The following is a 14,057-nucleotide window of genomic DNA, read 5'->3' on the forward strand; positions in this document are numbered from 1 at the left end:
GTAATAGGATATATAATGCCATAATGTTGAAAAAGTGCTTAATTACATATAAATAATAAAATAAGGAAAATATAATTTTATTTTCTAATTACAATGGATATATTCTTAGAAAAGTCTCTTATGCATTAATTTCTCTAATGTGTCTAAATAAAATTTATGATAGACATAACTTAGAGCTATACCCTTTGGTACAATTAGATTGAAATGGAATTTTCTGACAAAATTAACAGGAAGGGGTTTTAATCTATGCAGTGGAGTAAGGCAATTTCAGGAAAAGCAAAGAGATTGATCAGAAGCAATTAAAAATATCCTGGGGGTTTCTGAGGAATTACAAGAAGTCTAGGGTGTCTGAAGTATAGCGTTTGAGCATGAGAAGTATGGAGTTTAGACTTAACCTGCTTACAAAGAGCTATGAATATATTTGAGCAAGGAGGTAAAATTATATTTGCCTTTTAGAAAGATTTAAATATTAGCAAAATCTGATACTGTGGAGAATTGACTGTAGCATGGGAAGTTTCATGGAGATCAATTAGAGGACAATTGAATCATTCTCATCAAGGGAAGTTAGTACTGAACAATATTTGAAATCAAACTGAACAGAATTCCAATTATACCTTTGCCATCTTGTAGCTATAAAGGACTTAAATACACCAACAACATGAATGATATAGGATTACATGAAACAAATCACCTATGCTCGAAGATGAGCATGCATGCACACATACATTACAGTTATCAGTAATGGTTATGAGGAATAAAGGACAGGTGGTTTTTTAATATTATGATGAGAGTTTCAGTTGGGTTAGTAGATGGGATACTGCTATTTCTTTAAGTCAAATAAGACATAAAAAGGCATAGGTTTGAGAAAAAAGACAGTTTAGTTTTCAATATGTTGAATTACACGTGACATCTGGAAAGACCTACAGAAGGATCTCACGAGGGGTCAAGAAACCTATGATGGAACAGCAGTGAGGAATGGGAAGATGAAACAGCCCCTGGAAATGGGGTAGGTACGGAATGAGTATGTTGATTATATGAATATGATGTTCCAAGGTCTAGAAGAGAGAAAGAAGTTACTCAAACAGCTCAAGCTAGTAGTTGCTTTTGAAAATGCTTGTAATAATATTGGATTAAAGTGGGTAAATGCATCTAACAGAAAATTTGCCACTCATCAATTTGATACACCTAAATAGAAAAATACAAGATTATGTTCTAACATATTATTTCCACTAATGGAAAGGCAACAATTGATAAAATATAAAGAAGTTTCATATCTAATATGTGGCTCATTTTATCATATACTTGATAATGTAATGTTTTTCTCATAGGCAATACTATAAATCGAATACAATTTAGAATGCATTCATCTTTGAAAGTTGTGAGGTTTTTGCTCTACCACATCTGTATAGGAGAATGAATATTTCCACTACTAAATTTTATTCTATTTGTTGTGTTCTTATTACTCATTTATTGTAAAATGTTTCTTGGTAGGTAAATTAATAAATAATGAAAATAAATCATGGGGTAAGCCACCTGAAATTAAAATAATTTTATTGATGTGACATTTAGTCCAATCAATCAATTTTGAAAAATTTTTATCATTTTCATCCATTAAAAAATATCTGTTGAGTTTTCCTGTCAATAGGTATTGTAATAGGGCCTGAATTGTAATTAAAAATAATCAAAGAAACAGACGAGAAAAAGGCATTGCTCTGTTGACAGAGTACACCAATAAGACAAAGGAAGTAAACTAACTCTGTTGAAACAGAGACACTCATTGATTACTCAGTTAGGTCTAATCATAAACATAGATATTGTCTCAGATATAAGGGATTTGTTCTTTACTTCAACATTTTTCAGACTGAAGCAAATTGGATTAAGGGGTATGCCACTGGCATTCATGATTTTTTTCCTTCCAAAATGCTTAAAAAGGAAGAGACTTTGGTAAATTCTACCTCACTGAAATACTAGGGATTTGCAAAATATTTCCATAAACACTGTTTAACAAACAATCCACAGACTACTGATGCAGTCTTGTAGTATAAAATGTATCTCTAAGGCAATTTGTAATGTCCAGAGTAAGAAAGAAAATCGGAACTTAAACATTGTTTCACATCTAACAAGTCTAAAATATATGAATAGCCAATATTTCCACCCATTAAATTTCATTTATAGAAATCACTAGCATTCTAGAGACTGTACATGTGCTACAAGGAATGTGTTCACCATTTTGTTCAGTATATGTCAACACAATGCGTTCAGTCTCAGCTTATCATTTTATCACATTATTAACATGCTGTTACTACCATTTGTTAAACTTTTGCTATATTAATATTATATTGCATCAGAGCTTCAACTCATAAAAATAAATCAATGGGTCAAAAATGGTTTATTAAGTTATCATAGCAGTGATGAAAATAAAAGCATAACTAGTGTAATAATAGAATTCAACTGTAAATGTAAACAGTGAAGAGAACTTAAGAGTAAACTTAGTTACCCTTATATTTGCCTTCTGAAAGCCTTGAGAGGTCATCTGGGTTTTCTTGCCCCTCTTACAGGAGTCCAAGCTCTTGATAATCCCTATAATCAGAAAATGTTCATTCACATTCCTCACTTTTTTGGGGCTATGGAAAGTAGAGATATATGGCATATTTGGGAAACAGGGTCCTTAAAAGCAAATGTAGATCCTACTATGACTTCCCTATGCTGTGCAAAAGCTTTTAAGTTTCATTAGGTCCCATTTGTTTATTTTTGTTTTTATTTCCGTTTCTCTAGGAGGTGGGTCCAAAAGGATCTTGCTGTGATGCATGTCATAGAGTGTTCTGCCTATGTTTTCCTCTAAGAGTTTTATAGTGTCTGGCCTTACATTTAGGTCTTTAATCCACTTTGAGTTTATTTTTGTGTATGGTGTTAGGGAGTGTTCTAATTTCATTCTTTTACATGTGGCTGTCCAGTTTTCCCAGCACCAGTTATTGAAGAGGCTGTCTTTTCTCCATTGTATATTCTTGCCTCCTTTATCAAAGATAAGGTGACCATATGTGTGTGGGTTTATCTCTGGGCTCCTGTTCCATTGATCTATATTTCTGTTTTTGTGACAATACCATACTGTCTTGATTACTGTAGCTTTGTAGTATAGTTTAGCTAGTGGGAAGCAGCTGCATCACTGGGGAGATCAGCTCAGTGCTTTATGACCACCTAGAGGGGTGGGATAGGGAGGGTGGGAGGGAGACGCAAGAGGGAGGGGATATGGGGATATATGTATACATATAGCTGATTCACTTTGTTATACAGCAGAAACTAACACAACATTGTAAAGCAATTGTACTCCAATAAAGACGTTAAAAAAAACAAAGCAGATGTAGATCCTACTATGACTTCCCTAAACTACCGAGTACCCTTTAAAACTTGAGCAATAATAATAACTATTATTAAATATTATTATATTTGATATGTATTAATGTATTTAACTATATAATTAAATAATATTAAATATTATTATTATTTAATAGTGATTATTATTATTACTATTAATCTATTTTTCAAGACCTCCTTGACAAGGGGCTTCTTATTTCCACCTCTAGTGTCTGCAACGCACATGTTTTACCAAGAGGCAGGGGGAACTAATAGAAGGTGTTACCAATTGACCCAAGATTTTCAAGCTGTAAATAAAATCGTTAAACCCAGGTTCCTTTGTGTCCCAAACCCAAATACTATTCTAACTTCCATACCCTGCAGTGCCACTCTTTTTGCCATTGTTGACTTATACTCTGATTCCTTCAGCACACCACTTCACCCTAACTCCCGATACCTATTCTCCTTTCCCTGGAAAAATCATGAACATACTGTGATAGTCATGCCCCAAGGGTTTACAGGAAGACCCAGTTTATTTTGCGGGGACATTATATGCATATTTAAGGGATTTGGTATTGCCTTGCAATTCAACACTCAAACAATAGGTAGATGGCTTCATTCTTTGTTTTTATTTGACCATGTCTGTGATATAGTTTTCTTTCTTTTTTTTTTTTTTTATAAATTTATTTATTTATTTTTGGCTGTGTTGGGTCTTCGTTTTCTGTGTGAGGGCTTTCTCCAGCTGTGGCAAGCGGAGGCCACTCTTCATTGCGGTGCGTGGGCCTCTCACTGTCGCGGCCTCTCCTGTTGCGGAGCACAGGCTCCAGACGCGCAGGCTCAGTAGTTGTGGCTCACGGGCTTAGTTGCTCCGCGGCATGTGGGATCTTCCCAGACCAGGGCTCGAACCCGTGTGCCCTGCATTGGCAGGCAGATTGTTAACCACTGCGCCACCAGGGAAGCCCTGTGATATAGTTTTATAATAATTTACTGACAAGTTTTGTTGCCTGAGTTCCAGCAGTTCCTGTTTTTCCAGAGAATGAATATTTGTACAAATGCTCTGGGAATCTTTGGAAAAATGATTTCAGACCTCAAGGGTGGTACTGCCCGCATGCAGAGTACCTTTCTCTCTCCCAGGATCATAGCCCAGCTGTCACTGCTGCTACTTTTGCTGCTGTTGGCCTCATCATCATCAAAAATCTCGGGCCATGCCCTGCTTAGAGCAGCCCCTCTGAGCCCCATGGCTCCAACTGCCCAGACAAGCACGTATGTGCTGGGCAGCCATGTGTGCTCAGGGCACACACTGCCCATCCTTCTCCTCAGTGCCCTTTACTCCCCTCCCTCCATCTGGCACACGTATAGTCTGGGTCTGCATGTGCTTCTGCCACGTAGGATATGTCCTGTGCTCACATGTTCCACTGTGCAATTAAACTTCACACTTCTATATTTAAAATGGATAACCAACAAGGACCTACTGTATAGCACAGGGAACTCTGCTCAATATTATGTAACAACCTAATTGGGAGAAGAATTTGAAAAAACAATAGATACATGTATATGTATAACTGAATCACTTTGTTGTACACCTGAAACTAACACAACATTGTTAATCAACTATACTCCAATATAAAATAAAAAGTTAAAAAAATCAATTGGCCATTAAAAAAACTCACAGAGCTAAAGTTCAAAGATAAAATTATTAAGAATTTTCAGGGATGACAGAAAAACATTTAATCAAGGTTGGGGACCTTCCTGAAAGTAGGGTTCTGTGTGACACTTGCTTCACACTCATGAAGCCAGTTCTTACAGGGGAGCTTCCAAAGGATTGGAATCAGGGCCTCAACTAGGCAGAGCCCACCTCAGTATAGGAGCCCACCCCAATCTCAGCCCAGTGAGATTTAACAAAAACTACTGACAAGTGGCTGCTGTGACTATTTTTTTCCTCTTTATTTTAAGGATGTTTATTTTAGCTATTCCATCTCTATTCAATTATTTAATATGAGGTGGCAAAAGAAGATATCTTTTAAATTAGAAGTTGTCTGAATCAAGAAATATCACATCTGGGCTTTGAATTTGAGGCTGTTACTAGATGGGATTTTTGAGTTTTCTCTCTTGAGAAAGATGATAGTTATATTTTGTGCGCAGAAGTATTCAGTAGTATTTCCCCGCCCCTTATCCACAAGCGATACGTTCCAAGAACCCCATTATATATATATAATTTGTTTTCCTATACATACATGCTTAGGATAACATTTAATTTATAAATTAGACACAGTAAGAGATTAACAACAGTAACGAATAATAAAATATAACAATTATAACAATATATTGTAATGATAGTTATATGAATGTGGTCTCTCTCAAAATACCTTACTGCACTGTACTTACCCTTCTTATGATGATGATGTAAGATGATAGATGCCTCCATGATGAGATGAAGCGAGCTGAATGATTAGGCACTGTGACGTAGCATATTAGACTACTATTGACCTTCTGGCAATACATCAGTAGAAGCATCATCTGCTTCTGCTGATCTTGGATCATTGAGTCATGGTGATGTCCGTGGTTGAATGTCAGGAACAGATGATGTTAATGGTTGGGGATCCCAGGCAGGATGGAGCAGAAAGGTTTGCAATTTAAAATTTATGAATTACTTATTTCTGGGATTTTCTATTTAATATTTTCAGAGCACAGTTGACTGAGGGCCACTGAAACTGCTGATAAGAAAGGACTACTGTAATTTTAATATGAATTTTTTTGGCCTTAAGTGTGATCACTATTAAGGCTATTCACAAGTGCCCTATTCTCTCCTACTGGAGACAATCTGAGAACACTTTTGTTGTTCACTGAAACTCAGGCATTGCTTTGAAGAAGTTAAATGTGAAGTATTTGGGAAGAAGCTTTCAAAACCAGTCACCCTATTCTCTTTGTTTCTGCCTCTGATATCATGAAAACATGTGTCCCATTGGAGCCTCTGTTAGTCCAGGTTTCTGGGAGACTATGATGATCAAGTCCCCATGCCAACCCATAAGCACTGAGCACAAATAAAATTTTGATGTTATAAGCAACTGAAAATTTATTTTTGTATCCTATAGGTAATCTGGAATGACACCACTAATAAGTTATATAGCACATGGAAAGATAGCAACTATTGAAAAAAATAAAGGGCCAGGTTGAATTTTAAATTGAGAATAGTTGTCAGGGTATGACTCAAAGCAAAGATTTTTGGGTCATCTTTAAATAAAAACAGGATCTCCTTTAAAAACCAATCATAACTTTCAAGAATAAACAGGAAATAATGCTTTGCAGGGCTAATTTAGTAAATATTGTCATTGAAAGCAGTGAAGACATCAAGTCTAGATGTATCATTTAAAGTTGTAGTCTATGGGGAAGAAATCCGGTGCTAGTCATCATACTATTAAGAAAATATAAAGCAAGATTTAAAGTTGGTGGAAAATATACTCAGGAAAAAGCAGAATGAGTTGTTGGCAATTTACTTTTTCTCATATTACATGTCTGATCTGTGTATAATATCACTAAGATACAATTGATTACAGTAATTAAAAACCAACACATTATTTTTCTAAAATAATTTGTTTAGAATGGTACAAAACCGTTATTATACATGTATATTAGGGAGAAGGGCTTAATGACTTTTTAAATATGTTTATTGCAGAAAATGCATAATACAGGAAGGAGATTTTCCCTGTAGTTAATGACAATTTTAAAGAGGCGATCTAGCATGGAAAATAATATTTTAGTGTAAATGCCAATGTACTATCAACTATGTGGCAACAAGGAAGAATTTCGTACAAAAATTAAAGATACTGCACCTGAATTCTAAGTCATTCTATGATTTATTCATAGAGAAAAATCTGGGAGCTAAAAGAAGTTTCCATATTTGTTCAGTGTTGAAAAACATTCTAAAAATGTGATCACTATTTTATGTACCCATTGGTACACATTTTTTCAAGTGTAAGGTGTTTTTAAGTAGAGTAAGTACAGAAGTAAGATGACTTTAGAAGAAAAGATGCATTTAGGTTTGTTTAATAAAAAATGATTTAAAAATTGTTCATGAAGTGATCATTTTCAGCAAAAGCAAGTTCTATGATGTGAAGTAACTTCCCTCAGTTTATATCTCAGTGATATGGTCAAAACCTTGAGTAACCTGAACTGATCTACTCATGACCATTTAGCTTTCTGAGGTTTTCATTTAAGAAAAATTATTTATTTGCAGTCATTTAAACTTCAATATGCAAATTCAAGATTTACGTATCCACTTTAATTGTGCATGTCTGACCTTTACATTCACTTGATTCCTAATAAATTTTCATCAGAGACATAATACTTACCTGAGCTTTATTTATTTGAGCTATTTGGCTGTATGGAACAAAGCATAAGCAAAGATGAATTTGAACATCTTAAAATAGCAGAGTAGTAATAAGGTTGACTAGCATATAATGAACTTTGTGCCAAGGACTATGCTAGGAGCATCACACAAATTACTTTATATAACTATCACAACAATTGCTATTATTCCCTCTTTAGAGATCTGTAAACTTTGGCTTGGTTGGGTGAGGTAATGATGTTTGTAGGGCCATGTCACTAATTAATTTAATCCCAATAGACTCTCTTCAAAGTTTATATTCTTAATGCCATGCTTTACTTGTCTATTAGTTCACCTTATATCTTGCATCTGGGCCTTTCATCCAACATCCATTGAAAACACTTAGTGCCAATAGTTATTACAATTAAGTGGACTCTTGTAATATAATTATTATCAATTTCCTTGTCTTCCCTCTTTCTCCATTCTGACCTAAAATTGCATAGGACTACATCATCCTTTACTCACAATCTTAAATTGTTTCTCATTGTGTATTAAAAAGTCTAAATATTTTAGTGTTTAAGATCTTTCACAATATAATAATAATTTTATTTTCAAAACTTCATTCATATTTTCCCTGAATAAAATCTTCACACATTTCACGTATACTTAAAATTGGGGTACTATGGAGGGAGAGGCAATTTCTTTCAAATACTGTTACACTTTACCCATCTACCAAGCTCATATATTGCAGTGTTTGCCATTCTTCAAACACTAGCTCAAAATAGTAATCTTTTATTTTCCAACTAGAAGAAGTAATTTATCTTTTGTTTGACATTTGTGAGTTAAGTGTTATACTGAAAGTACATTGCTATAAAATTATTTGATGAAATTCAACAAAGATTTGCTAGTGAGATCAAATGTAGCAGATGGTAATATAACTTCCTGAAGTTCCCTTTCTCCACTTTTCCCTAAAAGAGGTTTTCTGTGCTTATTGATGTGTCAACACGTGGTTATTTTGTTCTAGAAGCTGAGTTTTGTGCTTCATCACAGTCATTTTATACCTATAGCTTACACCACCATTCTGTAAGAGCCTTCACAAATAATCCATATGCTTAATACTTCCTTCAAGTAGAGATATGAAAATAGCTTATGAATTAAGCTAAGGTTTCTTTCTATATGGATCTTTTTATAAATAAGGAAACCTTTCCAAGAATTCTCAACAACTACTTTACCTAAATTTCATTGGCAGAAAAGGTACACCAGTCACCTCAAAATTAACTGTTATCTAGGGGAAAAATATATCAAGATTTGTCTAACCAGGATTTAGCTCTGAGCTGGGGTCAGAGTCCTTGATGAATTTACTAAGCAGAAAAGAATGGACACCTTATCACAAAAATACAAACAAAAAACAGACACAAGTAGACAAGTCTAAACCTGAAAAGAAGAAAAATGGTATGGAATATATATCACTCTTTTTCTATTTCTATATTTAGGAAATACCCCTCCCTAAGATACATGGATAGTTTTTCTCTACCTCTCTACAGAGGGTAAAGATGACTAATAATCACTTTCCCATTTCACTTTTCAGTTAGGTCATTAGAATGTAACCTTATCTTCATCATTCAGATGCACTCACTACAGATTTTGAATAGGAAGCAAGTATTATGAATAAGAAGGGACAACAATTACTTGTAATGAAATGGAAAGCTTAAAAATGAGAATCTTACATTCCTAGCTCCTAGGTGATAATATATACACAATAAATTCCTAGGTGATAATATATACATAATAATTTATGATTATTTTGGTAATTACATGACTGAAAACCAGTCTCCAAGTTCAAGTTCAGTGCTATGTTCTAAAATCTTATAATGTCAGTTGGAGTCATATCTATCTCAAGCCAGTGTTATGACTTTGATCATGCAAAAGTGTTTTTATAAAAATTATCATCTGGGCACAAAGAAAATTTGTATGTTTGAAAATATCCCAAACCGTAACCTGCACTGAGCTTAACTTGTCATCAGAAATAATCTCCTCTCCTCCATAATGGAATGAAGATGCTTATACCTTGTGCTAATACATGGTCCACTTCATTATGTATCCTTAAAAATCCACATTTAAAATATCAAACTCAGCATTTCCATTGGAAAGTGATTTCTAGCTTGTAGTATTTAATACTGCCTGCCTATTCAAAGAGAATTGTATATCTTTTTTAAAAATCTGGTTTTCCTTTTTATTTATTTATTTTTGGCTGTGTTGGGTCTTCGTTGCTGCGCGCAGGCTTTCTCTAGTTGTGGCGAGCAGGGGCTACTCTTGGTTGCGGTGCACAGGCTTCTCATTGCGGTGGCTTCTCTTGTTGTGGAGCATGGGCTCTAGGTGGGAGCAGGCTTCAGTAGTTGTGGCTCGTGGGCTATAGAGCGCAGGCTCAGTAGTTGTGGTGCATGGGCTTAGTTGCTCCACGGCATGTGGGATCTTCCCAGACCAGGGCTTGAACCTGTGTCCCCTGAATTGGCAGGCAGATTCTCAACCACTGCGCCACCAGGGAAGTCCCTGGTTTTCAACAAATTTTTTTGTTGTTGTTTTTAAGAACATAAGAACAGTGGTAGATAATGTCATATTATTTTTAGGTTTATGAATATCTCTGTATATATGTGTGTGTATTTTTGTGTATTTAATTATGTTTATATGTATTTCTGATTTATGAATAGCTGAAAAAATGTGTATTATATATATAAAGCTAATTTGATCATCGGTTATGGCATCTATGTAGAAAAGGAAGTTTTAATTCCTAATAGGAAGTACTGGCCTTGCTGCATATATATTATCCTTGGTAGTGAGAGTAGACTGGTCCCTTGGGACTGATTATTAAAGAAACAAACACTAAACTCCTGTAGTTCTACTTTTCCTAGGTGGTGACCAGATTAATTTTAAGGAGGTTCAGCTCTACATAGTTTTATATTTTTATGTAATCCTACATGGCTGATGGTCAAAATATAGCACAATTGCTTATGAAAGTATAACACAAATTATCTGTAAACATTGGTTTCTATTCTCTGACTTAAGAGTAAGTAGCAAATATGGAACCTGAACATGTTCCAGGTGACCCATGGATATAATTTCAAATAATGTCTCATAATTGTTCCATGAAATACTAGTCCCAAATATTTTTAATATGTGCTTTTAAAAATAAAAATTTAATGATTATATTTTACACAAATAAGATGAGGAATTCCAGGTTAAACAAAGTCAAATACTTTTCCTTATCACAGGCATTCTCAGAGCCTTTAATATACTAAATCATTTTGTGGAGAACATATTAGCAGCATTTTCAAAACTTATTTTCCCTTAGAAACCTTTTATCATGAAATGTTTATTAAATCTATGTCCTGTAGAACACATTTTTATAAATATTACTATAGTAATGGCCACATTGTAAAAATGATTTTCTCTTCTCTTCAGAATTTATCTGCCAGTGGGTGTTAGATCAGGGTTAAGTAGCGATCTAAAATCATTTCATATAATGAAGCTAGTTAGAAGGAGCAGTATATTACTTCTGAATTTTGGATAAGTAACACCTACCAAGAAGGAATGACTGAGTGAGTTTTCACTTGAAAAGTAGGTAGCTAATAATTACATCACATGACAGTCACCTAGTTTATATTGCCAGTGTAGGAAAATGATCATTTGAAAGGAACGAAGATTCTTTTATAGAAACCATGCATTTTATTTGAGACTGAAGTTGGTTTCTCAACCATATTCAAACAGCTGATCTCCTAGTAAGACTATTTAGGACCCTAAGGTTTTGTGCAGTCAAAAACTATGTTTAAACCAATTTAATTTGTGATAAGTAAAAGATAAAGATTTAAGCACTTTAGGGACTTCCCTGGTGGCGCAGTGGTTAAGAATCCGCCTGCCAATGCAGGGGACACAGGTTCGAGGCCTGGTCCAGAAGGATCCCACATGCCGTGGAGCAACTAAGCCCGTGCACCACAACTACTGAGCCTGTGCTCTAGAGCCAGAGAGCCACAACTACTGAGCCCACGTGCCACAACTACTGAAGCCCGCTTGCCTAGAACTGGTGCCCTGCAGCAAGAGAAGCCAGTGCAATGAGAAGCCTGCACACCGCAATGAAGAGTAGCCCCCACTCGCCGCAAAACTAGAGAAAGCCCACATGCAGCAACAAAGACTCAACGCAGACAAAAATAAGTAAATAAATAAATTTTTAAAAAAGAGATTTAGGCACTTTAAGGAGAATTGTGATAAAAATTAGAGGGGAAATAACTTGAATAAAATGAGATTAACTATAAGACTTAAAATGTCAGGTCTTAATAGTAGTATATTTCTGATTCAAGGCTAATGAAAGTATTCATTATAAGGTCAAGAAGATTTAGCAGAATGGAAACTGTAAAGGAGGTCAGCAGTTGGGAGACTAGTTACTCCATTAAGCTAGTGACTAGATCACCTCGGTGACCTTCCTGATTGTAGAATGAGAGCAAGATTCTTTAGAAAATTACAGAAAAAACCAGACCTCTGTTCTCTCCTGACACATTTTTTTATTATTATAAAAAAAAAGGATAAAGAACATATGAATGCAAGCAAAAACAAAATGAAGTTTTAAAATAAATCTAAAGATAAGAGATAAATAGTAATTATGGGGAGGCAAAATAACTCCCTATTAAAGAATAAAATGGGATTAGATAAAATACTCCAAGAATAATTGTTCTATGGACAAAAGATATAGAAAAAGAACCTCTAATCTCAATAGATTTTTTATTATTTATTTATTTATTTATTTTGTATGTGTAATTTTATTATGCAAGTCCATTTTTCCTGTGTTTTGTTTTGTTTTTGTTTTTTCACACACACACAGTGTATTTTATTTTTACAAGAGATAGACTGACACCAAGCATTGTACATGGATGACCACAACAAAAGCAACAATGATTGCAATTACCAAACATGAAACACACTCATACTATGTCATAATATTGACATTCAGTCCAGTAATCCTCCACTGTAACAGCTCCTTTACTTTGCAGTGAAAATTTATTTGTATATTCTTTGCCTCTGAGTCCTTGTGGGATTTTTTTTTTTTAATTCAGACAGAAAGTCACAAAAATTATACTCATCCTCATCAGTTCACTCAGTCCCATGTAATTAATTTTTTTTTTCATCTTGATCTTTTGTTAGCACTTTTACGAGTTCATCAATAGATTTTTTAAAAAATGATTTATGACTGCACACCAGCTTCAAGGCCAGTTCTTTTTATATCAACACAGTGTAGGAACCAATCATAAAAGGCTTTTCACCATTGAGAGAGACTTTATTAGGCTTTTACTTAGCTGTAAGAGAATATCAAGGGAAATTCAGAAGACACTAACTACCATCTGACCCCATTTGCTACATCCTCTTCCATGCTATCTACCACCCATTGTTGTTATTATCTATTACATACAAGTTACTAACAACCGTGTGTTCAGGGGACATAATTGAGGATGGGCATGCTTCACATTTAAGATGAGGTTGGCATTAAAATACTGAGCACAAAGAAAATATATTAGTAAATGTATCAAGTTGGAATTAAAACCAACTGGTCATCAAAAGACACAATCAAGTGAGTGGAAAGAAAGGCTAATAACAGAAGAAGATAGAACATATAATCAAAAGTACCTTCATTTCCATATTATATAAAGGACTCATATTAATCAGTAAGCAAAACTCAAATTATGCAATAGAAAATCAGACAAAAGACTTAAACATGGACTTCATAAAAGAGGCAATCGAAATGTCAAAAGCATATGAAAACATACATTTCTAAAAAAAATCAAGAAAATATAAGTTAAAACCAAATTGAGGAGAGGACCTTCAAGATGGCAGAGGAGTAATATGTGGAGATCACCTTCCTCCCCACAAATACATCAGAAATACATCTACATGTGGAACAACCCCTACAGAACACCTACTGAACGCTGGCAGAAGACCTCAAACTTCCCAAAAGGAAAGAAACTCCCCACATACCTGGGGAGGGCAAAAGAAAAAACAGAGAAAAGAATAGGGACGGCACCTGCACCTCGGGGAGGGAGCTGTGAAGGAGGAAAAGTTTCCACACACTAGGAAGCCCCTTCACTGGCGGAGACGGGGGAGGCGGTGGGGGAGCTTCAGAGCCACGGACGAGAGCGCAGCAATTGGGGTGCAGAGAGCAAAGCGGAGAGATTCCCTCACAGAGGATCAGTGCCGACCAGCACTCACCAGCCTGAGAGACTTGTCTGCTCACCCACCGGGGCAGGCAGGGGCTGGGAGCTGAGGCTCAGGCTTCGGAGCTCAGATCCCAGGGAGAGGACTGGTGTTGTCTGCATGAACGCAGCCTGAAGGGGGCTAGTGC

This window comes from Balaenoptera musculus, chromosome 1 (genome assembly GCF_009873245.2).
Source record: "Balaenoptera musculus isolate JJ_BM4_2016_0621 chromosome 1, mBalMus1.pri.v3, whole genome shotgun sequence".
Classification (NCBI taxonomy): Eukaryota; Metazoa; Chordata; class Mammalia; order Artiodactyla; family Balaenopteridae; genus Balaenoptera; species Balaenoptera musculus.